Source organism: Ptychodera flava, chromosome 3 (assembly GCF_041260155.1).
Source record: "Ptychodera flava strain L36383 chromosome 3, AS_Pfla_20210202, whole genome shotgun sequence".
NCBI lineage: Eukaryota > Metazoa > Hemichordata > Enteropneusta > Ptychoderidae > Ptychodera > Ptychodera flava.
Genome location: NC_091930.1, coordinates 33329909 through 33356837, shown reverse-complemented (window position 1 = coordinate 33356837; position 26929 = coordinate 33329909). Strand labels below are relative to the sequence as shown.

Here is a 26929-nt window from a genome sequence, read left to right as displayed (position 1 = left end):
TGTTTTGTGATACGATCCAATATGGCCGCCAGGCGGCCATTTTATTACGATTTTTTCATGTACAGAGCCACAACTGAGACATGTTTCAACCGATTTTATTCAACGTTGGTACAAGGACATTGACCAATTTCATAGATATGCACGTCGATTTGTTTTGTGATACAATCCAATATGGCCGCTAGGCGGCCATTTTATTACAATTTTTTCATATGCAGAGGCATAACTCAGGCATATCCCAACCGATTTTATTCAAAGTTGGTACAAGGACATTGACCAATGTCATAGATATGCACGTCAATTTGTTTTGTGATACAATCCAATATGGCTGCTGTGGGCCATTTTGTTATGATTTTTTCATATACAGAGGCATTAAAACTCAGGCATATCTCAACCGATTTTATTCAAAGTTGGTACAAGGACATTGACCTATGTCATACATATGTACGTCGATTTTTTATGTGATACGATCCAATATGGTCTGTAGGCAGCCATTTTATTACGATGTTTTCATGTACAGAGCCATAACTCAGACACATTTCCACCAGTATCATTCAAAGTTGACATTGACCTATTTCATACATATGCTCGTCAATTTGTTTCACGTCATGTAGCAGTAACATGTCAATTATTGAAGTTTCGTAAGTAGGCTGATATGTCAAGAAATATGTACTGCATCAAATTCATGAAACTTTATACAGATGTTAACCGATGTTAAGCTCACATTGCTTTAACATTGAAAAAGACATTTATCAGTGTCATTTTAATTAATTTGTAATTGCATAAGCAATGAACTTTCCTAATTAGGGTGATATAGCCACAAATTAATACAATGTCAAATGTGATGAAACTTGATACAGATGTTGATCTCATAGTGTTGTAAATACTGCATCAAACTTTATGAAATATGGTACCAGTGATAATCTGTTAAGTGTTAGAATTGTATGCAAAAATGTTTTGCAACATCCTGTTGATTAATTCCTAGTTGACTCATTTATGAACTTTAGGATGGTAGCCTACATTGGTTTTATGTTTTCATCACTATGGAACTCACATTCAAGGCCATTGAGCGCCATCTGTATCAAAGTATTTTTATCACAGACCTAACTAATGAAGAGGACTCTATCCTCTCTGAGGACATGTAATCAAAGTACCCATTATTAACAAGTGGGGACTGTGTCATCAACGATGACTTGTCAAAATTATATTGCATGGTTTACTTAAGGTGATGTGGCAGCAAATACAGCGTATTTTTGCTCAAAATCATATTTTTGCAAAGATTCATTCAATTTTCATTGATTTGTTAAGTCAAGATTAAAATGTTGCTAGAGTTCACCTTTCAGCTTGACAAGCAGTCATAACTTGGGTAAGAAAGAAATGTAAGTGTATGCGTCAATCACAATATTTCCTTGCTTCTGTTTTCTCCAGTTTTTCAACATTCAAATAATTTAACTCCACTCTGGCTGTGTTAAATTTGCTCAAATTTTCACATTATGCTCTTTAAATACTACTGAATAAAATTACAATTTTGTTTGGCAATGAAGTTCTTACATTTTGAATACGAGTCATTTCAGTTTTGTTTATTATGATTTTTATCACTTTTTTGAATGTCAGTCTTAAATTAACCCCTGCCACATGCATTTAAGAATCAGAATACATAATACAAAACAAAATTAACGATTTCAAATGTAATATTTAATTTTCCAAAGTAGTATAATGTTTTTGACTTAAATTAATTTTCATTATTGATACAAAATTTTAGGTTTACTTAAAGGAGTTTGTTGAATGAGTCATGAGTACTCATAAGCAAAGTTAAACATCATGTCTTTTACTGGCATACAGCTAACTATAGATTTTACTATTCTGGGAAGCTACCAGTAACTGATACTGCACTCAGAGATGTTAATTGGAGCATATTGGCAAATCATGTCCTTTACACAGATGGAGCTTTAGTGTAAAATTTATCTCAATCATATACAATATCACTTCATAAAACACAAATTATCTTCCTTACTCCACACATTTTGCTGTCCATTACAAGGTTTGCGTGATTCTGATTGCATAGTTGTATAAAACGGCTGTAACTTTCTGACCTTGTTTCATATCAGATGTGTGTAATCTAAGACTAGACTCAATTTAAATTCCATCAACTACGTTCATCTAACTTAACATAGGTCATGTGATCGATGAAATAATTTTGAGGTCAGTCAGTAGGCAATTTAGAATTGGCAACTGTGATCAAGAAAGCAAATTAAGACTTTCTGGGCAAAAGCAGAAAAGTTTGTAACTTTGCCTTGGATGTTTTTTCTTCATCAGTACTTTTTTCATGTGGTGTTAAGTCAATCACACGGTGTGCCATGCCACCAACACTTCACTTATGGTAAGGAAAACTTTAAGATGCCAGTGAATGAAAAATCGAGAAAATCACTTGGCTTAAAGCAAATTTACATTATCAGTTATTTTGTAATTATTTCAAAGTGGTAAGATAGTGTTTTCATATGAGGTTTAGCCTAGGTGGTCATACTTTACTGAGGAAAATGTATCGCTAAAGCTGCATGCATCTTTGCGCCATCTTGTAAACTGAACATTGTTTATGTTGTCAAGGTATTTGAAAGTCATTGTTCCTCCGAGCAAACAATGACAATAGATTCTTTGTGTTCTGGGTACTGAGTTACTTTAAAGTTTGAAAAATTTTAAATTATACCTATGAGTAAAATTGATAATAACGACGTGATTAAAAACTCAATGTATGCGGGTTCTCCATCCATATGACAATTTGTAAGCAAATATTTAATACATCTGAACATTTCAACTGACAACCAATAGAGACAAACACAATACAAACAAAAACAAAAAAGAGCTGTGCTGTCAGCCCCACTATTTCAAGTTTCCCTGCCTACACTCAGCTTCAGGGGCCAAAAGTACAATCAAATGTTGTAGTATATATGATTTGGTGGCTTCTTTGACAGTTTTACATTCTTTTAGTTGATTTATCATGCTCTGAATATTATGTATATGACACATTTGCAAGTATGATTTTTACCATTTTATCAGATATACTACAAAATGTAACTATAGATGTATGCTACTGTAATGCCATTAGTGACTTAAAGCCATATTATTGTTTGTCTCCATGCAAGTGCTAACATGATGATACATAAATTGCATCTAATCAGGGCTTTCTTTTCAGATTCCTTGCCACATACTGGGGTATCATAGTGCAATGTAAAAAAGATCAGTTTATTTATCATAGTTAGGCATGTACATTATATTAGTCACAAAACGATGTATCATGGTGTTGGTATGTTTTTCATCTTTCTTTTCCACAAGTGATCTATGAATTACACCCGATATGAAAGACATTCCTAAAATGATATCTGTACATGTAACAGACACAAATTCTTCGAATACTAGCTGTGTAATCCTACTGTTACTGAGCCCACACTTTGCATGTTTGATCAATATTTTCAATGACTCCTTCATCTTATTTTTTTGCAGCATTGGAATAGTACAAGTTTTAACAGCTGTTGATGCTGCTCAGAAGCTCTTGGTGGTTCAGAGATCATTAGCAATGTGTCATTGTGCCATCATCTTTGAACCCCGTGGTGGTTTAAAAGATCTATCGCAATTTGTCATGGCACCATCACCTTTGAAGCTCTCAGCTGGTAGATCGAAGTTTAATTGCAGTATGTTATTATTGTGCCATTACCCAGAACTAAGCATAACAGAACAAATCAGCCTTAGCGTAGAATGCACAGTGGGGACATGTATTCCGACTCTACAACTTTCACAATTGGAAGCTTTTGGAGTAAGGAAAATTTTCACAGCCCAAGGTTCTTTGAAAATGAAAAAAGTTTTTTCCCCACAGAGTTAAAACAGGGATAGCTACCACTTTGAGATTTCAAATCTTGGTAAATGTTAGGCAATTTGTCGTTCTTCATTTGGTATAAAAATATCATTGCAAGTTTCATAGAAGAATAGTTTAAGTCTTTCACTTTTGAGGTGCATACAACTTTAAAGATCAATTGTCCTATGAGTATGTCATGGCACCATCATCTTTGAAGCACCAAGTGGTTCAAAGTTCATTAAAAGTTCAATTCAATCAATAAATTAATCAATCAGTTGCATTGCACCATTACCCAGAACTTAGCATAACAGGGCAAATTAACCTATAAGTTCAACGTACTGTATAAGTGTACCACTTTTCTCTACAAGAAGGAAAGTGACCTGAACAGTTTATCAAAGGTTCCAACGAAAAGAACTCTCCATCACCTGCACCAACTCTAATTGCACTGGTCTTCATAACAAAACTGTATTTCCTCTGCCACTCTCAAATTCGTAAAATTAACTAATTTTTTAGATGATTTACTAATTTTTTTCATTGTTGATTCGTAAATATACGAATGCAAGGAAGCAAAGCAGCTGGTTGATTGAGAGCTCAAGGCCCCCAAACCTCAAAATAGTTCTGTCTAAGCACATGTTGTACTTAATTTGAATTTGATTGAATGATATTCCGTATTGGAACGGTTAACTTTACTTAATTATGAATTTCAAAATTTACAAAAAGTTTCGATACCCAATTCGTAAATTTACTAAAAAATTTCAGAAGCCAGAGGAAACACAGCAAAGTATTATTTTTGTTAAATAAATATTTAAACAAGCCACCAGAACAAAAGTGAGAGTTACTATTTCTATGACTCGAACATGATCAAGTGGGTCAGTTTTGATACATTACTTTAAAAAATAGCGTCAATGACACTGTAGCTCCCATCCTGGACTATTTAGTGTTTGTTCTCTGGTCAGATATTTGAACATGTGTGAAAGGGATAAAGTGCATGAAGTGAAAATACTTAAATGAAATGTACTGGAGACAGTGAAATATGTTTAATGTAATTATTCAGAATATAAAATGGAAAAAATACAGAATGAGATATATCGAATACTGTGATACAACCATTAACTCAACAAGTCATTTACAATGACATAGTCCCCACTTGTAATAGGAGTATTAGTCTTGATGGGGCAGGAAAATATAATCATTAAGAAGTATCACTGGAGTGTATATGTTGAGATCTATGGGCACATAGGTCTATGTCGTTGTTCCCAATTTGAAACACATGAGGCATGTCTAAGTTATGGTTCTAAATCGGGAAAAAAGATCAGACCTCTAGCAGTATTGGCCAGCCAAGAAATACATATGAGCATTATAAATGAGGTACAAGATGTGACATCTTAAGGTCTAATATCCTATCAAAATTGGAGGGTATAGAACTTGTGGTTACTGAAATATGCATATATATGTATAATCAAGGTCAAAGGTCATCGAGGTCACATGACATTTTGAAAAAAAAATTATATTGCTAATTAATCCCTATATGCCAAAAAATCAGATCTCTAGCTCTATTCGCTTGCCCAGAATTAGATGTGTACATAATTAATGAGGTAAAGCGTGTGTTGTCATAAGGTCTCCCATCCTACTAATACAAAGGACATAGCACTTGTGGTTACTTATTTATTGACATAAACATATATTTTAGGTAAAAGGTCATCGAGGTCACATGACATTTGGTCAAATAATTTCTCTCCTATAGTTATCCCTATATACCAAAAATCAGACATCCAGCTCTATTGGCTCGCTCAGAATGAGATATGCACATAATTATTAAGGTACAGTATGTTGCGTCATAAGGTGTCCAATCATACCAAACATGAAGGGTGTAGCACTTGTGGTTACCGAGTTATGGAAAAATATGTATATTTGAGGTCAAAGGTCACCGAGGTCACGTGACATTTTGTCAAAAAAATTGTTTTGCTAAGTTATCCCTACATACCAAAAATCAGACCTCTAGCTCTATTGGCTCGCTCAAAATTAGATATGTGCATAATTAATGAGGTACAATATGTGGCGTCATAAGCTGTCCCATCATACCATACATGAAGGGTGTAGCACTTGTGGTTACTGAGTTATGGACAAATATGTATATTTGAGGTCAAAGGTCACCGAGGTCACGTGACATTTTGTCAAAAAAATTGTTTTGCTAAGCTATCCCTATATACCAAAAATCAGACCTCTAGCTCTATTGGCTCGCTCAAAATGAGATATGCACATAATTAATGAGGTACAATATGTGGCGTCATAAGGTGTCCCATCATACCATACATGAAGGCTGTAGCACTTGTGGTTACTGAGTTATGGACAAATATGTATATTTGAGGTCAAAGGTCACCGAGGTCACGTGACATTTTGTCAAAAAAATTGTATTGCTAAGTTATCCCTATATACCAAAAATCAGACCTCTAGCTCTATTGGCTCGCTCAAAATTAGATATGTGCATAATTAATGAGGTACAATATGTTGCGTCATAAGGTGTCCCATCATACCATACATGAAGGCTGTAGCACTTGTGGTTACTGAGTTATGGACAAATATGTATATTTGAGGTCAAAGGTCACCGAGGTCACGTGACATTTTTTCAAAAAAATTGTTTTGCTAAGTTATCCCTATATACCAAAAATCAGACCTCTAGCTCTATTGGCTCGGTCAAAATTAGATATGTGCATAATTAATGAGGTACAATATGTGGCGTCATAAGGTGTCCCCTCATACCATACATGAAGGCTGTAGCACTTGTGGTTACTGAGTTATGGACAAATATGTATATTTGAGATCAAAGGTCATCAAGGTCACATGACATTTTGTCAAAATATCCGAGATATATGCGTGAACGGATGGACTTACGGATGGACGAACAGACGGACATGACCCAATCTATAAGCTCACTGGACTTCATCTGTGGGGACTAAAAATTGTGTCACTGCATCCTTTTTGCAATATGAATACGATGAGAAACTAATTTTTATTTTTCGTGGCCTTATACATGGGAGTCTATGGAGATCTGCCTTATACATGGGAGTCTATGGACGTGTAAACTAAAAATATGCAAATTTCACCACGATTTGCCCAAATTTGGCAAAGGTCACTCCTATGCACTTCCATACCAAGTTTCAAATCAATCGGACTTGTGGTTTCAGAGCAGATTTTTTGACCAAAAATGGGAGAAAATTACAAAAAAATTCATGAAAAATAGCAAGTCCAAGATACTGACCCAAGATGTGCACAATCATTTCATGTCAGCCCAAAGTACTTACATGCTAATTTTTCATGTAATCTGCTCAGTGGTTATTGAGTTTTTCAATTTTGACTGTTTTTACATTTTTTCACTTAATTTGCATATTTTTGGCAATGACAACTTCATTTGAACAAAATCTCATCTACAGCCCATCATCCATGTGCACACCAAATATCAAGATGAAATGTACAGCGGTTTTGGAGTTTTTGATGTTGACGGACAGACATACAGACATACAGACATACAGACGTACAGACATACAGACATACAGACATACATACATACAGACATTTCCCTAGCCTATAAGAATAGCTTCCATTGCCATATATACATATGGCTATGGGAGCTTAAAAAATTTGAAATGAGTTGTGAAATGGTGTTCCTACATTCTCCCATTTACAACATCATGCATAGTGAAGGCCGCGATGTCACAAGCAGCTATTGACAGTCTACAATCACTAAACCCCTTCAATATTGTCCATCGATGCAAACTAAAAGACGATACGACTTTGCAGTCCTAAATCCACAATACATACAGACACAATCAATATCTATTGTGGTCTTTGACCTGCATGTTCCAGGGTTTTTAGCATGTACCTTAGAGTCACCATTTGCTCAATGGCTCATGACTTGACATCTTTCAATCAAATTTCTGAGTGGACCATGTACATGAAAATATGGCTTACTATCCTTCTTTGACATATTACAGAGAGTTGATTATGTGCGTGAAAAGTCCTTCAAGGAGCAACTATGTGAAACACAAATCCTGGCCTCCTGACCGATGACCCTGTAGGAGGTGTGACTGTCTTTTTCTCCTATACGGCTGTTGCCAGTGTGGTAACATAATGCTCTGAACTCTGCATTCCATTACTTGTGCAGTATAAACAGCACTTACTCCATCATGTCTTCAGTCATATTCTTTAAATACTTGGTATATAAACTATCAATGCTGACTGTATAACATTCCAGTATGATATACTTGGGCTTGTGATGGATCCTTACCAATTAGCGTGCCATTTCTGTATGTAAGACATGTGCATTATTGGGCTGGGGAATCTATGATGAGATTGAACAACAACTTGAATTACCCAAATGGAACATGGATTATTTACCAGTGCGCCCTCTGACTTTCAAACTTTTCACTTCTTGAAGTCATCCTCTGCAATTTTCTTGTCTCATCATTTTTCAGTCAAAGAGAACACTCAGACTGGAGTTATGGGAGTGGTACGTTCCTCAAAGTGGTTCACTTAACACACAATTGTACTGTTACCAACAGTGGAAGTGTACCCTATTCAACCCAACTGCCTGTGAATATGAACACGTTCACACTCACCATTAGAAACAATGGGTTGGGCCTGTTACCATGGGGTGAAAGGTTAAACGAGTACATGTCAGTGTGCTTGATCAGACTCAAACTCACAATGTACACCACCAAGCCAGAGAAGCTGACAACACAGTCAGAGACACTTAACTCAATCCCAACCCCTGTCAGTATATTCACATTCCACGGTTCAAAATAACAGATGCCAAGGTTGGAATAAATGCATGTGAGATCAGGTTTTGGAACCATAAGATATTTTCACAAATTTGAACAAGTGAAAATTTGAAAAAGTCCCAAGTCTAACATGTAAATTTGATTACAAAATAAAGACAATGTGATGATGTCATCCCTGGGAACTTTGCTATAAGGGAGCGTTCAGTTATTACAGCCTGGGGAGGGCTGGCAAAATCCAGGGGTATGTGTTTTAATTAAATTTGAAAACTCCAGGGGGGTCATGTATTTTTCAAACAGCACAGAGGGGGGGGGGGTCACTTGATTTTCATAAGTATCTGTCCCATCAAAAAGCAATTTCAGTGTTCAAAAATATTCTTGGAAATAGAAATGATTTGCTGCATGATTTCATTCTCTGAAATATCATTCAGCTGTAAAACTGAATAAAAGTATAATTATCTGTCACATGAACATCTTGCCTGGCAACTCTGAGGCTTGTTTTCTTGAAAATCGAGCTCGCTGAGGGCAATGAACAATTCCTATTACTTACATATTAGAGATATAATAAGTTTTGTCAGGGAAAATATTGAATAGCTACCTGTAGACTACCATGAAAAGTGAAATAATTCTTTCGGGTAAAATTCCATTATCGTAATTGTTGTCCATATCTGAACTTTAAAATACCCTATTTGAACCAAGTACATATTTATCAATTGTCAAACATCTATTAAAGTACTGTTTAGTTAGTATTGGAAAAAAAATTTCATTTTTTCTCATACACTCCAGTACATAGTGAATCAACATTTCAGTGAAATTCAGAAATCAAATTTCGTGCACACACATTCATTTGTAACCACCCTAGTCTAATCAAGGACATTGGAATTACCAAACATCTATGAATATACAGATTTAGCTAGCTAGTCTTGTATAGGAAAAAAATGTTCATAGTTTCCTCTTAGACTACCATGTAAAGTGAATCAACATTTCAGTGAAATTCCAAAATCAAATTTCTTGCACACACATCCACTTGTAACCACTTTAGTCTAATCGAGTACAATTATGTCAATTATCCAAGTCTATATATCAACAGGTATAGCAAGTTTTTCATTGGAAAAAAAAAAATATTCACAATTTTATCATAGACTCCCATGTATAGTGGATGAACATTTTTGGTGAAATTCCAAAATCAAAATTTTTTGTACACATAGGAGTTGTAACCACCCTATTCCAATCAAGTACATTTGTGTCAATTATCAAACATCTACAAATGCTTAGATATTGCTAGTTTGTATTGAAAAAGTATTACATAGTTTTCTCATAGAATACCATGTATAGTGCATAAACATTATCAATGAAATAAAAAAATCAAATTTTTGTACATGCACTTTTTCACCGCAATTGCAAGCAAAGTACATTTACATGAATTATCAAACATAAATTTACAGATATAGATTATTTTTATGGGAAAAAGATAATATTTTGCACAATAGACTACCATGTATTATGATTTGATATTTTAGGACAAAGCACTGTATCAGCCACATTTGACCTTCTACTAGTTGTGCAAAAAACAGTTACCCTCCCCAAAAGGCATGCATGAAATTTCATGATACTTCAAAAATGCTTGCACCCAAAAAATGCAACCCAACTGTAATTTCTGTATAATCCCTTTTTGAGGAGGATTTCAAAATTATAGCAAGTCAGAGTGAGTTTGTTAGGTGGGGTAATTTGAAAAAAATTGAGTCTTATTTTGGATTCTATCCCCCCCTTTTGTCAAGAGGTGTTTGTGTATGCAGCTTCACTCTAGCAATTGCATAGGGGTGGGGGGAGTCATGAAATATTTGTCATCTTAAAAGGGGGGCTCATCAACTTTTTGGTGCAATGGGTAAAGAGTGGGGTTCACTTATTTTGACCGATGCAAAGGAAGAATTTGCCAGCCCACCCCTGGCAATAATAACTGAACGCTCCCTTAGACCAATTTTTGACACAATGTGAGAAACAATGATAACAATGAACTGCTATTTCTCTCATTAATTGCTAGCTGTCAACAAATTTGAATGCGAATTGCAAATCACGACAAAGAGAATATCTCATGGAGGAATTTCAAATGTATTTGATATATTTACTCAAGAATATCAGTTGTGGAAATTTGTAGACCCTTCTCTAGCACAAGGGTATACAATATCATTCCTTGAAATAAATCAAAGTTATGTGGCCTTGCATACCATCTTGTCTGCAATGAAATAAAATAGTATTGCATTTCAAATTGTCTAGCAGAATAATGTTGGATGTCTTGGATTTGCATGGGTGCACATTTTCTAAGGATCCATCGTAATATTCACTTTGTGTATGGGTAATATCATAAATGAAATTTTGGGTGCAAGTATTAATCTGTCATAGTATCATTTGTTTTTGTACATGTAGTTTATACACCTACCTCCGTCGCAAGATCATTTTAACCATTTCTACATTTGTAAAACGTTTACAGCAAAAAATGGTGATAAAGGAAGGCTCGACATCAAGTATTTGGCAGACCTTTTCAATTCGGCATGATTTAATGGTTTACTCTAATTTTTCCTGACACTGTACCCAATTTCATTTGTGTCAGCATAAGGGATAAGGGATACACAGATACATCTTAGCTGGTGTGCTGTCAATATAATGAATTACCAATATAATATATTTTATGTTCCAAATTTTTTAAGAATTTGGTTACTCTGATTGTACATATTTAAAAAACTTTTTCCAAGAAGTTAACACTTTTGTCAGCAGAGAGTTACGTAGTTTCAAACAACGTCATGATAACCTTTTTCTATAATTCTTGTTCTCACGTCTATTTTTCACTTTTGAACACCCCTCCTTAGAATTAATGGTTGCAGCCACAGTGGCCTCTCCTTGAGAATAGTTTGGCAGGAAATGGTCCTGCCCAGAAGGTATATATTTAGACAGTCGCCTACTACTGGTATGCATTACTAGGTCATTTCAATGGGGTGTGACTTGCTACTGGATAGTTACAAATTGACAACAGCCACTGGTATGCAGAGGTTTTTAGTGAATTTCTCGGCCGTATAAATGCACTGACCCCATTTTCACAAAATTGCACTGACGAAAATGTAAAACCCAGCTGTGTTTACAGTGGCATCCAAGTTCACAGGTCAGAGATCAGGTACACCCACTGCGGGAGTATTCCGATGTTGGTGGGATATTTCACGTTGCCAACATGTGTTCTGTGGTTTCCTTGCATGTGGAAAATTCACGCCCTAAACATCTGTACATGTGATGTTGAGCAGTGAATAACAACTTATCTCTCATTTATTTGCTGTAAATATGAAAATAGTCTGTGAGAGTTCGTGCTTCTGCATCAAATAGTTGTATATAACATGATATTAAACAAACTGTCACTTAAACCAGTAGTTTTGTGTTGAAAAGATGTGATTAAATGGCTCGGCAGAGATGTAAATTTTCCCTGCACAAAATTGGTGACTTGGGAGACATTAAAGACTGATTTTTGGCTGATTTTAACAGCACTTTGTCATGTTTCAATTTATAGAATGTCAACAGAATTTGTTCACTTTAATATCTCCATTACTAATATCTTCTCAGTATTGTGCTAAATTTTGTGGCTCAACTTTTCAAAGGGTACTGTGATATGTATTTAAAACCATTGGCAAATTGTATGATGTCTTGGTAAGATCTTTTTTTCACTTGAATGATTTTAACTGAATGCAAGAGTTGCATGAGGGATGAGAAATAAGTTCATTTTAGCATGAAGTTTTGGACATTGGAGACACTGGATTACTTATTTTGTGGATGTTAAATGGTTTTTTTGGGCACAAATGCAAATTATGTAACAGCAACATGTCTACACCAAATAGACACCATGAAAGTATACTATAATTAAACACAGTGTCTCATTAGCATATTTCATGCTTTGCATATACATGTATACATTGGTAAACCTGATTACTGAGAGCAACCGTTTTGTGCAACTTCAATACTGAATTTGCAGCAGCTGCATGATGATAAATTAACAATATCTACCGGTAAATTTACCTTAAAAAACTGACTGACATGATTAATTGATAATGTCTAGCTTTAAAACACTGAAATAAGTACATGGGAAACACAAGATACTAAAAATGGTGAAATGCAAGCACACAATTTTTTCACCCTGCCTGCATTGTCGCAAAATTTGTATGTGATAGGTCAATCAAACAGTTGTTAAAGCACAAACCTGAAAAACAGCTAATGTATGCTAATTTTACTGTAAACCATATATGTATAGATTTCTGTACTTTACATATTATATCTTGTTACTGATTTTAAACCGTCCCATTCATCTCAATTTTCTGAGCATACACATGCTAAATGCATGACTGTTGATAATTAAATGCACCGGTAAATTACCACCAAACTTCTGTTAATGTCCCTCATCATTTCCATTTCCGTGGAAATGTTATTCCATTCTCAGAATCACTTAACCAGTAGCAGACTTTAATAGTTTGTCATTAAAAGAAAACAAAAGAGGTATTCAAGCCTTGATTACTGTGGTTGAAAAAGTATCCCCAAAGCAGATGAAACTATGGTTAAATGTAACATGTGTTAATTCATGATCCAGATAGCTAACATCTGAGTTACAGTGTACTATAAAAATATCTTTACTAGAGCGATGCACGGTCATTCACAAAATTAATTTCTTTGGAATATGACTGCACATCCCCCACTTACAGTACCTGGTTTGACAAATTATGGAATGGGCTGCTGAAAAGGAACAGACACACCTATCAGATCTGATCACCATCAATAGATGGCATGGGGTCTGTATCACACAACCTTTATGAACTGCACAATGAGGTAATGTCTGGAACACTTCCAAAACAGAACAGGCTATAACATTGCTGATAAACTCTTTTTACATGGACTCCAATCCATTCAGAGATAATGGAGTCCGGCAACTATAAATAAACCTCTTGACACACAATTGCTCACAGAAAGACTGACGACAATATTTTGGAAACAACCGGGAGATAGTCAAAGGAAGACTTTAAGTGGCACATATGTGAATAGGGTGGACTTAAGTGAGTTAAGTTACACAAATATATATTGTTTTCACCCAACATGGAACATGAACTGTTCCTTAAAGACAAACAGACCTCCAATCTCAAATTGTCAGTGCATGCATGCTGCAGTACAGTAGCTCGAGGTTTTGCCTGGGTATTTGGGTCGGACGGCAAAACCCAAATACCCAGGCAAAACCTCGAGCTACTGTACTGCAGCAAAGTGCATGCATGCTGTTCAGCTGCTTGTACAGTTCTCAGAAGGGGCATGCCTGAAATTATTCAATGCATATGAACAAATAATTAAAGAAGTACTGATGAAATTATCTTGGTTTGGTTAAAAAATGTGTAAGTCTACACAATCATGAAAATGAATGACATACTTGGTTTATTTGCATATTCTGTAAGATATAGCTATTGGTTAAGTGGACAAATCAAATCATGCATGCATAATGTAACTTGTATGGAGCTAACCAGCATGCTACAGACCTGTTTTCAAAAGAATCACACAGTTGAACCCCTGTCATTTTGATAAATCAACATGACATAGCAATGTACCAATTATGATCGAGGTAGACATAATAATGTACAGACTGCAGACAACCAATTTAGTATCAGAATGGTTTAAGTTATGTACTTTTATTTCATATATAATTAACCAAAACAGCCTCATATCCAAAAATTTTAGATCTGCATGATGGAAGTATTTTGGGTGCAATTGTCCGCATGGCATACAGAAGCAGTTTTAAACAACCAAGTGAAACAAACTGGTTTACCACAGGAAAACAATCTAGGATAGTCAATGGCCCAAATGGATATTGTTCACATGTCTAACCTAATGCCAGTAGAATTAAGAATTAACAGTATGTTTGTTTCACTGGAATCTATACACACTCGATGATTCACGCAATAATATTAGCATTGATTGGATGTATTTCCTTACCTATTACTTATACATAACAGCACTTATTACTAGATGGCCTTGATAAACTTATTCACCGTGGTAAACTAATTCACATGTATCGATCATTTTAAAAGAAATCTAGAGTTGTCAAAATTACAGAGATATTTGAACTTGCCAATAGCAAACTAATGCAATTTACATTCCATAAGTACAAACTAAAATAAAGTACCTTGACAGTTCTCACTTTTTAAGGGAACTTGCAATTCATTTGTAGCTGAAGTTTGCCCAACATATACATGACATTAACTCAATACTACTTGGTTTCAACACTACATATATGTCAGAGTGGACATATGATTCAGGAAGACTTATCATACTGGAAGATTACAATGAACCATCAAGCTAAAAGATCACTGCCTGATTCCAAAATGCTGACTTGTTTAAACTTGTCTTCTTAGAATAGTTTAATGTCAAATACAGGCTGACTGCATATGCTTGTCACGATAAGATAAGACATACCACACACAAGCCTGTAAAAGGGACACCCTTTACAGTGGAATCTCACACTTCATAAAATTCAGTAGGATTTGCTATGCTTTACGGGATGGTGTTGAACTTTCTGAAATTTCAAGAGCTATTGCTGGAATGCTGTGGTTTGTTTTCATCTACTGCTGCTGTTCAACATTCTCCATGAGATGGAACAGCTGAAAGAAATCAGAGTTGAATGTGTTGTTTGTGTGAGGCTACGCACAAAAAATACTTGTAAATTGTCAAGGTATAGGGCAAAATATTTCAGTCAGGTGATATCTGGAACCGAGTCATCTAAAATTTAACAGCCTCACAAATATTGATTGGGTCTTGGTATCAAAGTGAAATTTTATGTTGTCTAACAATTTAGGAATTCATCCGTTTCAAGTTGACCTACTTATACTATTAGAAAAAATCACAACTGAGGAAGTAAACTTTATTAATACTGACTTTGATCTGAGTTATCTAAATCAAATATGACAATCAATCAATCAGATCCTTAACATAATATATATACTTCAAGTAAATTGAATCAGTCTATTTGTCCGATAAATGTCTTTGAATCGAAACATTTTGAAAAGATAAAGGCAGGTGACGTCATAAGCCAACAGTGTCTTAAAGTTAAAGGCATTTATTTCTTATATTTTATCATTTGTATTAATAAGGTTTATTCCATCACAATTCAAATGATAACACCAGCACTAATTAGTTCATTTATTATAAAGGGAAACTTCAATAACAAAATTATGTTTATTCAAGAGTGCTTTTACAAGAAAACCATTGTTACGTCCAACTACTGTTTGAGGAATACTAGGCAGAAAAGACAGTGATATTTACAACTAAATTGTGACAATAAACAGAAGCCGACAATTTATATTTTGTTTGAAATGTTTGCTACAGATTCTGTTGTAAATAAACATATCCCTGTTTGACCTTATAAGCCACCATCTTCCCTGTACATACCACAAGTTCTCATTTAATGAGAATACATGACATTGGTTAAAGTTTTGGAAGGGAAAACATTACCAAGGCGACAAAGCTGCTTACAATTGAACTGTACCATAAATATAAAGTTGTTTCTGGTTTTGGAATGAAATGCAGTGGTGTTTACTGTAATTCGCACTCTGGTTCTTTTCTGTGAAGAAAATTTATTTTGGAATAGAAGATTAATCTTTTCCAGTTGGGGACACAGAGTTACTGCTGGGACACTTGCACAGCTAGCTTCTGACTTACTGCAAATCATAGCAACAACAAAACACAAATAAGCAAGGGATTGATTACTATGGCCTGCAACTTGACTGGGAAGTTCTGGTCAAGGTCATTGCATGCTATATGAACATATTAACCACATGTTCAACATAAGAAGAGATTTAGCCACCATAGGACATAAGAATCTTCTCTCAACATGCAAGAATGTAGGTTCATTTTCCTATGTGGTGACCCGCTGATGATTGATTTAGTCTGACATGGAATTTATGTGGTGTAATTTTGTCACTGATTCTGACTGATCCAGAATGTCACACCAACTGCCTAATATAACTTCCATTATATAGGCATAATTTTACTCTATCAAAACATTAAAAAAGTTTGGGGTAATGCAGCTTGTGATTGAAATAAATTACTCTTCTGCATTTAGGCAATGAAACCAATATACCCTTAGTGTAGGAAGTAGTTGCAATGCCCATTAGGGATCTGCAGATTCTAAACAATATGTGCAGTTGCAAATTGAATCGAATCACTGTTGATCACTTAGGGTGACCAAAATTAAAGAATTGAGGACAATGAAGTTACCACTCTAGTGATTGGAATTCTGTCCCATATTTCAATCAATTGCTGAATTTTGGACAGTGAACTCAAGCTATTTGTATTTCCATCAGTGAAATACACATTCACTACTTGCATTTTCCTTATGTATACTGGTAAGGGGCTGGTCAGTTTCTTCGGGGGGGGGGGGGGGTTATTTTTTGCTGATGTCAAAAAGTGGCTGACCCCCTCCCCCTATTCCAACTTTCAAACACAGGGTGACCCCCCCCCCACCTGCACGCAACAAAGGGAAAACAAAAGGTGGAATATAAATTCAATAATTAAGTGTGTGTGTGTGTGTATATAATTTTGGTGGTATATTTTAAACATTCTGTCATTCTCTGTTCTAATGAAATTGTCATGTACGTTGTAAGATAGGAACTTAAAAGAGTCAATAATTAAGTTTGAGGACAGTATTTTGAAAGAACTGTTCCACACTTTTTATGCATAAGCAGATGTCCAGAATTGTTGTAAGAAAAATGTGAATGTGAAATGTTAGTGCATGTTGCTTTCTAATACTGAATTCTAATAGAGAAAACAGAAAAGTATCAGTAACTTGTCATGCCTTTCATATGCAGATTTCATATTGATTAGTACACTTTGCAAAACAGACTTTCAATTTACAGACATCAAGATATTTCTGACATATATCTCTGATATACTAAAATACTGCACCTGAAGGGTGCACCAAAAAATATTAAACATCCAGATATCTCTGATATATACATCTGATATATGAAAGTCATGCAGCTGGGGCATGCTGAAGAATATGTTTGATATTGTAAAGTAACGTGCCCAAAGGGCGTGCCAAAAAATTTTAAACATACAGATATCTCTGATATATATATGTCTGATATATTAAAGTTTCACGCTTGGACGGGGCACTAAATATATATATCTTATTATTACTAAAGTTATGCGCCCGAAAGGCACACCAGAAAATGCATCTGAATGATGAAATTTATGGCTGGCAAAATGCATTTTAGGCAAGTATGAGCCTGTGTCGAAATTCAACAAGTCATCGTTGATGACACAGTCCCCACTAATGTTAATGGGTACTTTGATTACAAGTCCTCAGAGAGGATAGAATCCTCTTCATTAATTAGGTCTGTGATAAAAATACTTTGATACAGATGGCTCTCAATGGCCAAGAATGAGTTCCATGGTGATGAAAACATAAAACCAATGCAGGCCACTATCCTAAAGGTCATTAAATGAGTCAACTAGGAATTAATCAACAGGATGTTGCAAAACATTTTTGCATCCTATCATAACACTGATAGATTAACTTGAAACTCCGTTGTAACCGTATGGCCCAAATTTACAGAGCAACTCACAATCTAACCCCTGACTACATAACCAGTATGTTCAATAATTATATCCGTTCCAGATCACTTCGTTCTTCCAATCAGAACCTCCTTAAAGTTCCCAAAGCACGTACACTTTTTTATCAGAACACCTTGTCAGTTGCGGGTGTGGATGAATATAACAATCTCCCCAAATCAATGAGGGACTCTGAGTCACTGGCTAGTTTTAAGAAATCTTGTAACAACTTTTTGTATAATACTTACTTGTCTGATGCCTTTTCGTAGTTTTTTTTTATATATCTGTACTTCTGTGTTTTTTGTGTTTTCATGTTTGTGCTGTAAAGTGTATTATGACTTTCTTTTGTCTATTCAACCTCCACGAAAAGAGGTGTTTCACCTATGGAGTTATCGAGTTTAAATAAAGATTAATAATAATAATAATAATAATTATCACTGGTACCATATTTTATAAAGTTTGATGCAGTGCTTCCGGACATTCACCCTAAAAACAAAAGTTCATCATGTAAATGCAAATTGGCAATTAATTTAATTTATTGGATCATATCACAAAACGAATCGACGTGCACATGTATGACATAGGTCAATGTCCTTGTACCAACTTTGAATAAAATCCGTTGAGATATGCCTGAGTTATGGCTCAGTACATGAAAAAATCGTAACAAAATGGTCGCACAGCAGCCATATTGGATTCTATCACAAAACAAACTGACGTGCATATCTATGACATTGGTCAATGTCCTTGTACCAATTTTGAATAAAATGGGTTGAAACCTGTCTGACTTTAGTGGCTCTGTACATGAAAAAATCGTAATAAAATGGCCGCCGGGCGGCCATATTGGATCGAATCACAAAACAAATCGACGTGCATATGTATGACATAGGTCAATGTCCTTGTACCAACTTTGAATAAAATCCGTTGAGATATGCCTGAGTTATGGCTCAGTACATGAAAAAATCGTAATAAAATGGTCGCACAGCAGCCATATTGGATTGTATCACAAAACAAATTGACGTGCATATCTATGACATTGGTCAATGTCCTTGTACCAACTTTGAATAAAATGGGTTGAAACCTGTCTGACTTTAATGGCTCCGTACATGAAAAAATCGTAATAAAATGGCCGCCTGGCAGCCATATTGGATCGTATCACAAAACAAATTGACATGCACATGTACGACATAGGTCAATGTCCTTGTACCAACTTTGAATAAAATCGGTTGAGATATGCCCGAGTTATGGCTTTGTACATGAAAAAATCGTAACAAAATGGCCGCACGGCAGCCATATTGGATCGTATCACAAAACAAATTAACGTGCATATCTATGATATTGGTCAATGTCCTTGTACCAACTTTGAATAAAATCGGTTGAAACATGTCTGAGTTATGGCTCTGTACATGAAAAAATCGTAATAAAATGGCCGCCTGGCGGCCATATTGGATCGTATCACAAAACAAATCGACATGCATATGTATGACATATGAAGTAATCCTTGTACCAAGTTTGAATGAAATCGCTCCTGGCATCTCTGAGATATCTGCGTGAACGGACGGACACACGGACGCACGCACGCACGCACGCACGCACAGACGCACGGACATGACCAAACCTATAAGTCCCCCCGGACGGTGTCCGTGGGGACTAAAAACACACTGACCCTCCATTGGCCATTTCAAAAAACATGGTGAACCCCCTGTCACCAAAGTCAACCAGATATGAACTGAATTGCCTCGCGTGCACATTTTGTAAAGTACTTCTTGGGTATTGGCTTTTATGACATTACATTGTTTTTATTCCCGAAATTAATCCAATTTATCTAAATTTGACATTATCCCCACTGTATTACGCAATGAAAAAAAGAAAAGAAACCATTTGAAAAATTATGATCCAACAATATCTGTCGATGCAAGTGCAAATGGCTGAGCAGGCTCTTGACTGGCAGGGGTCGCGTTTGCGTATAAATTCTGCATATTTCACATAAAATTGCCATGTAGAACGAGTTGACCTACTTCACAGTATCTCAATGCGCCCAAAAACGATACAATCATCTGTGCCGCGCCGTGTAGCAGCAAAATGAGTTCGTGACCTTTGAAGTACGCGTTTCAAAAAATAAATACCCATGGGAACCTGCTCACCACGCCACGCAACTCATGTACAGCTGACTATGGTGCACTTGTCAGGCGATGGTCGATGATTCTGGTTATTGCCTATATTGTCAAGTTCAATGCCTAATTTACGGAAACACGAACTCTGTCTAGTGTATTCGAAGCTCTGCGTACAGGTTGTGCACACGGCCTCTACCACGTGCTGTCCTGTGGACAGTGTGGTACAAGCCGTCGGCCTACCACCGTACCGCCGGGAAACGCAGACCTATTGTACGCAGGAGCTAGCCTACTGCTGCTGATTTAACATCAATGCCAACATGGAAATCTCATGAAAAATTTGTCATTGTTGGTTCTGTAGCTAATACAATCTTGAAAAGCAACTTAAAAGACACAGACTGTCAATACGTCGCCATAATATTATGCTGATCTCAGCGGAACCATGCCGGAATATAAATTCGCTGACACACACACAAGATTGAAAGTGTCACTCTACATCTCATTCTCAGAGAAAAATGCATTGTATGACGCTTACCTTCGATAATCTAGCTTTTGGTTCGCTATGTCCAGAGTAACCCACACGATTCTTAAAGTCAAACGTCGACACGACGACATCAACAGTCAAAACTCAAGATTAGCGATCAGCGCGGCCGAGTGACTGAATTCAGAAATCACTTTGTGTAAAATGTTTTAGTATAGCGCCCTCAAACATACTTATTTAGCGTCCCATAGACTTATACAGGCCACAAATTTTCTTTTACTCATAACTTGATAAATTCACAAAGCACAACCACCAAAAACTAATCAGTTCTTGCAAATTTGAAGAACAATTGTGTGCGAAATGTGATCGGAATCTGCCAAGCCGTTTTTGAGATATCGTGCTAACAGACAGACAGACACACACACAGAAATGCCTAAACCATAACCTCGCTGCGCGCATGCGCACGCGAGGTAAAAACAGGGTGAAACCCCCCCCATTAATTCACCCCTCCCAGCTGAAGAAACTGACCAGTCCCTAATTACCTTTCCCCTGTTAGCGATATACTTGGCTAGGCCAAACCAATTGCTTATCACTGCTTCACAGTGATATTGCTATCCACATTTTGTTTTATCCATTGAGACAATTTCCCTGATCATGCACACAAGACAGTTATTTTCATAGCATGATTCCATAGCTATACATCCTGTATGGCATGCATCCAAACTCATATATCAAAACAAACCAACTTGTGAGTCATTGTCCTGCAAATTTCCTCATTTGATAGGAAAATCAATCATATTTGATATCAAGAAATTACAACAGCTAAAACGCATTTACAAAGTGTACAGAAAGGCTGTAGGTCTCATAGATACAGTCACAAGAATAATATTGTCTTCTCAAAAAAAACCACTCAATTCCTGCCAGCAGAATTGGGTCACTACTGTTCAAGATTGATCCTATACTTTCACTTTTGTTTATAAGCTTGTGAAGCATTGTTCAAGCATTTCAAATAATTCTCCAAATTGCAGAGTACATAATTTCCTAAATTCAGTCAATTTTTTTTTTCATTTTGACCAGGAGCTTTGTACCTTTCTCCCTCTTTTATGGTATTTATGGTAAAGTTTGAACTGTTGTTTGGCATTGCCAGTCAAAATAATCTTTTCCAACAAACTTTCATCAGTAAATGTCAGGTAATTTGTTTCTGTAGTACCAAACTTTGCACATGACTCTGATGAGAATGGTGGAAACTTTCATTGAGGAAGCTTCCCTTACCGAAAATTATTTCTACTGCAAATTTGCCGTAAGTTTGCTGCAAATATGCAGCAAGCATATAGCTTGCAGGAAGGAGTTGCAGAAGTTTGCAGGTAGATGTGACCCTCCTGCAAACCCTTAAGTCAGTTTGCAGCAAATTTGCGGTAAACGATTAAGTTGCTGCAAATTTGCGGCAAACCAGATTATTGCTGCAAATATGCAGCAACACATGATTGACATATTTCCCACTATTTCATTACCAGGGAGTACACACTACACACTGAGTACTGTTGCACTTCCTGACCAGTCATGTGTAAGCAACATAAACTTGATCTTTCATTTATAAATTATATTTTATGTTCCTTTATTTCATAACAGACAATCCACTTTTAAATTATAATAACTGGTAATGCTAGATAATGAACAGCTTCAGTTATGCTGGTGAAAGCATTGCATGGATATAGAGTGCATCTATAGTATATACTGTAGTGACATGATGTAATAAAAGTGCCGTTTGACAATCTGGTTGGGTAAATTATGGTTGGATCGAAAACTGAATTTTTAGGGAAACAAATTTTTGAAACAGGGACTTGTCTGTCTTGCAAGTTACACCCTGTATTTTCTGCGAATGATACCAAAATGCAAACAGTTTCGAACGAAATGTGCGTTTGATGATGGTCTGTAAGGACACGTCGTAGACTTTTGTTACTGCAAATCTGTACAGTAATGTTTCCGCTACTACCTCCAAGCAGAGTAGTGGCTGTGCTCCAAGCTATTCATCCCATCAATATAGTACATGTATACGGTACGTACAATGCACTGCAGCTTACAGTCTGTCCCATCGATGCCGCTGACAAAATCTCGCCTTCTGATAACATGGGTCGGGGTATTAAAAAGGCTTTGTCCATGTTTTCAGCGTTAGAGTTGTATTGCCGAGCACAAATTTGAGGTTTAGGATTACACTCCGTCCCGAGTCGCTGTACGCAAATTCAATGCGCCACTTCACCAACGTACAACACGTCCTGTGTATCAGCTGCGAGCAGCCGACATGTTTACACTCTCCGGTCACGGTTCATCAAGGTCAGTTCACGCATTGATATTGATTCTTCGTGCTGAAAGAATTTTTACTCTCTTTTTAGTCCTTCTATGATAAAAATAACCATTTTCATTAAACTAATAAATATTAAGTATGAAATATAACGGATTGGTGCAGCTGTAGAGTCAATTCCAGCGTTTAAAAACTACATTATTAATTGCGTAATATTTATAGATCGCACTTCCGTTATCGTCATGAGGCTTGATCGGCGCGAAGTTAGATTTTAGTACCATCGGCCAGTGTCGGCTGCATACTTGTGATCAGCAAGTTTTGTAGTGGACAATTTTGTGATCTTTCTATGGAATCGCCAGCCAAATGATATCACATAGTTGCAAAAACGTGTATACAGTACCAGGGACAGGCGGAGTTCTAAATTTGTGAACGCAAGCGGCAGTAAAGATGCCGACTATATTTTCTGAATACGGTATTTACACACAACACGGTGAGACCTGCAACCGGACCGGGAATCGTCCAGCGTCTGCGAGCCGTTCAGAAATGTAAGTCAATGTACCGTTCGTTTCTACATCGATCGCTATAATTATGTTCTGTAATCGTTGTATTGCAACCTTTACCAAAAGATAAATTTTCGTGAGTACTGATTCATACTGAATTCACTTTCGTTTCACAACAGTTACTTACAGCATGGAGGTAGTACAGGTAGTAGAGAAGGAGTCACAACTAGGCGGAGATCAAAGGGACCATGTGTTTTGCCGCTGTTTGCCTTACAAACTACTCCATTAGCACTGTGGAGAAAGTGAGTCGCATCAGCAATCCAGGTCAATTTCACTCGGTTCGGTTGCGGAGGTACTGTCGGCAACGCAGATGGCGGGAAAGGGGTTTTAAACAATGGACTTAAAGGGATTAAACCAATGGTGCACAATAGTAATAAATTTAATTATCTCAGTTGTGACTCCTTCTCTACTACCTCCATGCTTACAGTAAGTGCTGAGATTTTTGCAGATTGTCGCCGACGTCGTGTATGTAAACAACATACGGCGAGTCGTCCGCTGTCGAACATTTTAATCATTATTAATTTAATTTCGATCATGAATATTTATGCATTTTCTGCTTCAATTTTTCAACTTGATTTTGTCTCATTTTCAAATAATTATGGATTTCTTTCATGAAATTTACAATGTTTGGTCAAACGGTAAAGACTTACACTCTTCCCTGAACGATTTATATTTTTCAGAATCCATTGCTGGTACACTAAAGGGACAAGAAATTCAGAGAACAGAAAGCCAAATCGCAGCCTTTGACAGTAATTTAATGTTACATGAAACTTCTCAAGTCAAAAGAAAATCTTGACATGATCATGACACTTATGTGGCATGAAATGAACATGGCATATAAAATAAATTGTACCACAATTGAATTTAACCTTTTTTTCTCTGTCATCTTTTTGTTTATAATAACTTTATTTGCGCTGACCATTGTTTCTCGTGAAACTGGTATTTCAGAGTTAAGTTGGATAAATAATATTTATATATTGGCCGACTGTGGACAGCACAAGATGTGTTTTATCCAACTAAACTCTGAAATACCAGTTTCACGAGAAACAATGGTCAGCGCAAATAAAATAGTTTGCTGTAAGCTTATGGAGTTTGCGGCAAATTTTCAGTAACATTCAAATTAATTTGCCGCAAGTTTGCTGCAAGGATTGTGCCGCAAATTTGCTGCAAAGAGTTTGCAGCAATGTTGCGGCAGGGAGTTTGCTGCATATTTGCAGCAAGTTCACAAGAAACCTAATTTGCATCTGAAAAATGAACCACCCGCATATTTGCGGCAAATAGTTTGCTGCAAATTTACTGCAAAGCTTGCGGCAAATTTGCAGTAACAGTTTGCGGGAGGCCTAAAATTTCGGTAAGGGTTACGCAAAAGTTTCACTTTCAACATGCATACTACCTATAATCAATATTCTTAGATATGTGAAACTTTCTATTTGTCATTTAAAGTTTAGTACTGAATTATCAAGAATACTTTAAATGCGCTCTCTCTCTCTCTCTCTCTCTCTCTCTCTCTCTCTCTCTCTCTCTCTCTCTCTCCCCCTCCCTCCCTCCCTCCCTCCCTCCCTCCCACCAGTGTGGAAAGCAGATGATCAGAAATAGGAGTAAGCTTATAGTTGAAAATATGCTTGGTGTTATTTGTTAGCACTCAAAATGCATTGCTACCAAATTTTTAAAGAAATCGTATACATCAGAGTTCAGTGTTTTAATACTTGTGTGTTTTGCCTTGGAATAAAGCAGATATGTAGTGCTAGTTGTACCTCCAAATAAGTAGCTGCTGCTAAATGCTGTTAGTTTTACAAGCTGTGCCACCAACAGAGCTATATATCTTCTGTAGAATTTGTCTGAAACATAAATTTACTTACACATGGACAACACAAGCAAGAAGTTCTCTAAATAAGTATCACATGGCAGTAACAACATCCTGTCATGATATAAAACTATGATAACACAAGATCTAGCCTCTACATTTAAACAGATTTTCATATTGTTTTCAAACTTTGACAGCATCCCACTTTCAGGAAAATACCTCTCTGATATTTAGTTAGAATAAGTAACCTGCATTTTTACTGGCATTAAATATGCCAACTCTAGATTGGTCAGACTCATGATCAGAAGACAAGTACAAGAGCTAAGGGGTGGACCAGTTGATATCCTGGGGGTGGTCTGGAAGATTTTCGAAAAAAAAAGATTCCCAGCAAATGTCAATGAAAAAAAATCAGCCAGAGAAGGCTTGATATGGTGGGAGAGTAGAAAAGATGTACAATGGATCAGGTGAAAAAAATAATGCTAGCCCATTAACCTTCAGGAACCCCTCCTCCTGCAGCCAGGTTATGAAATGGTCAACCCCTAAATGAATAGTCATTCGGTCAAATAAGTCCTCTCACCTGTTTGTAAATTCGGCAATCATATTGGAAAACAAAAAATAAACGATTTAATGGACTTCTAGTGAAGTACAGAGAAGTACGTGAAACAACCCTGCCTTCAGCTCAGACATGGGGACAACCAAAGGACATGCAGCATTTGACCTTTTTCCTGTTACTTGAGACTGATGCTAATTTATATCTCACTGGTAAACTGTGATAAAATCTGTTCCCATTGTAACAGATGTTTAGAAAGATATCACACGGAATGACCTCCACCAATACCATGACCTACATGATATCAAAACAAGTTTTCAAAGCCTCAAGTCTTTAGAAGGCAATTTTCTATCTTTGGGTGATGGGAAGCCTATCATTTCTGACAGAAACGATTCAAACAGATTTGTGTTACTGATAAATTATCTGCACATACTAAAGATCTCGCTTTCACAAAGATCAGTGAACTATTTCTCAGCCTTTTATCAACTGTTATGGTTTCAACTTATCCCTTATCTTATATTTACATTCACAAGAAAACAACTGAACTAATTCTCAACCCTTTTTAACTGGAGTGGATTGAACTAATCACTGATCCAGTAATTGTATACTGGCTTTGTCGGAATAAAAACACCAAAAGTTTGTGAATACTCCCCATTCCTTCCCTGATTGTCTTATATCTGGATAAAAGTTCATTCTAATTACTAGTTCAAATTGCCCAAAAAGGTACAAATTAATCTTTGATAGAAAACAGGCTTCTGCATAAATCATACTACGAGTGATTATAAACTTATCAGAGTTATGGTTTTGTTATCTTTTCTTTGCCTTTTAAACTCTCCCCAGTCTGCCACTGTAAAGTGCTCGCTGTGAGACCATCATTGATTGACATGTGGCAT

At 36.3% G+C, this 26929-nt stretch overlaps 1 protein-coding gene and 1 long non-coding RNA gene across 4 annotated transcripts in view; one reads left to right on the top strand and one right to left on the bottom strand.

The window, feature by feature from the left end:
* The window catches only part of LOC139129862 (igLON family member 5-like), a 50395-nt gene that overhangs the window by 15837 nt on the left and 7629 nt on the right, over nt 1–26929 (bottom strand). The window lies entirely within an intron of this gene.
* LOC139126265 (uncharacterized) lies at nt 23392–24550 on the top strand. Its single transcript, XR_011550508.1, has 2 exons — nt 23392–23667; nt 24363–24550. It is a non-coding gene; the product is annotated as an uncharacterized lncRNA (long non-coding RNA).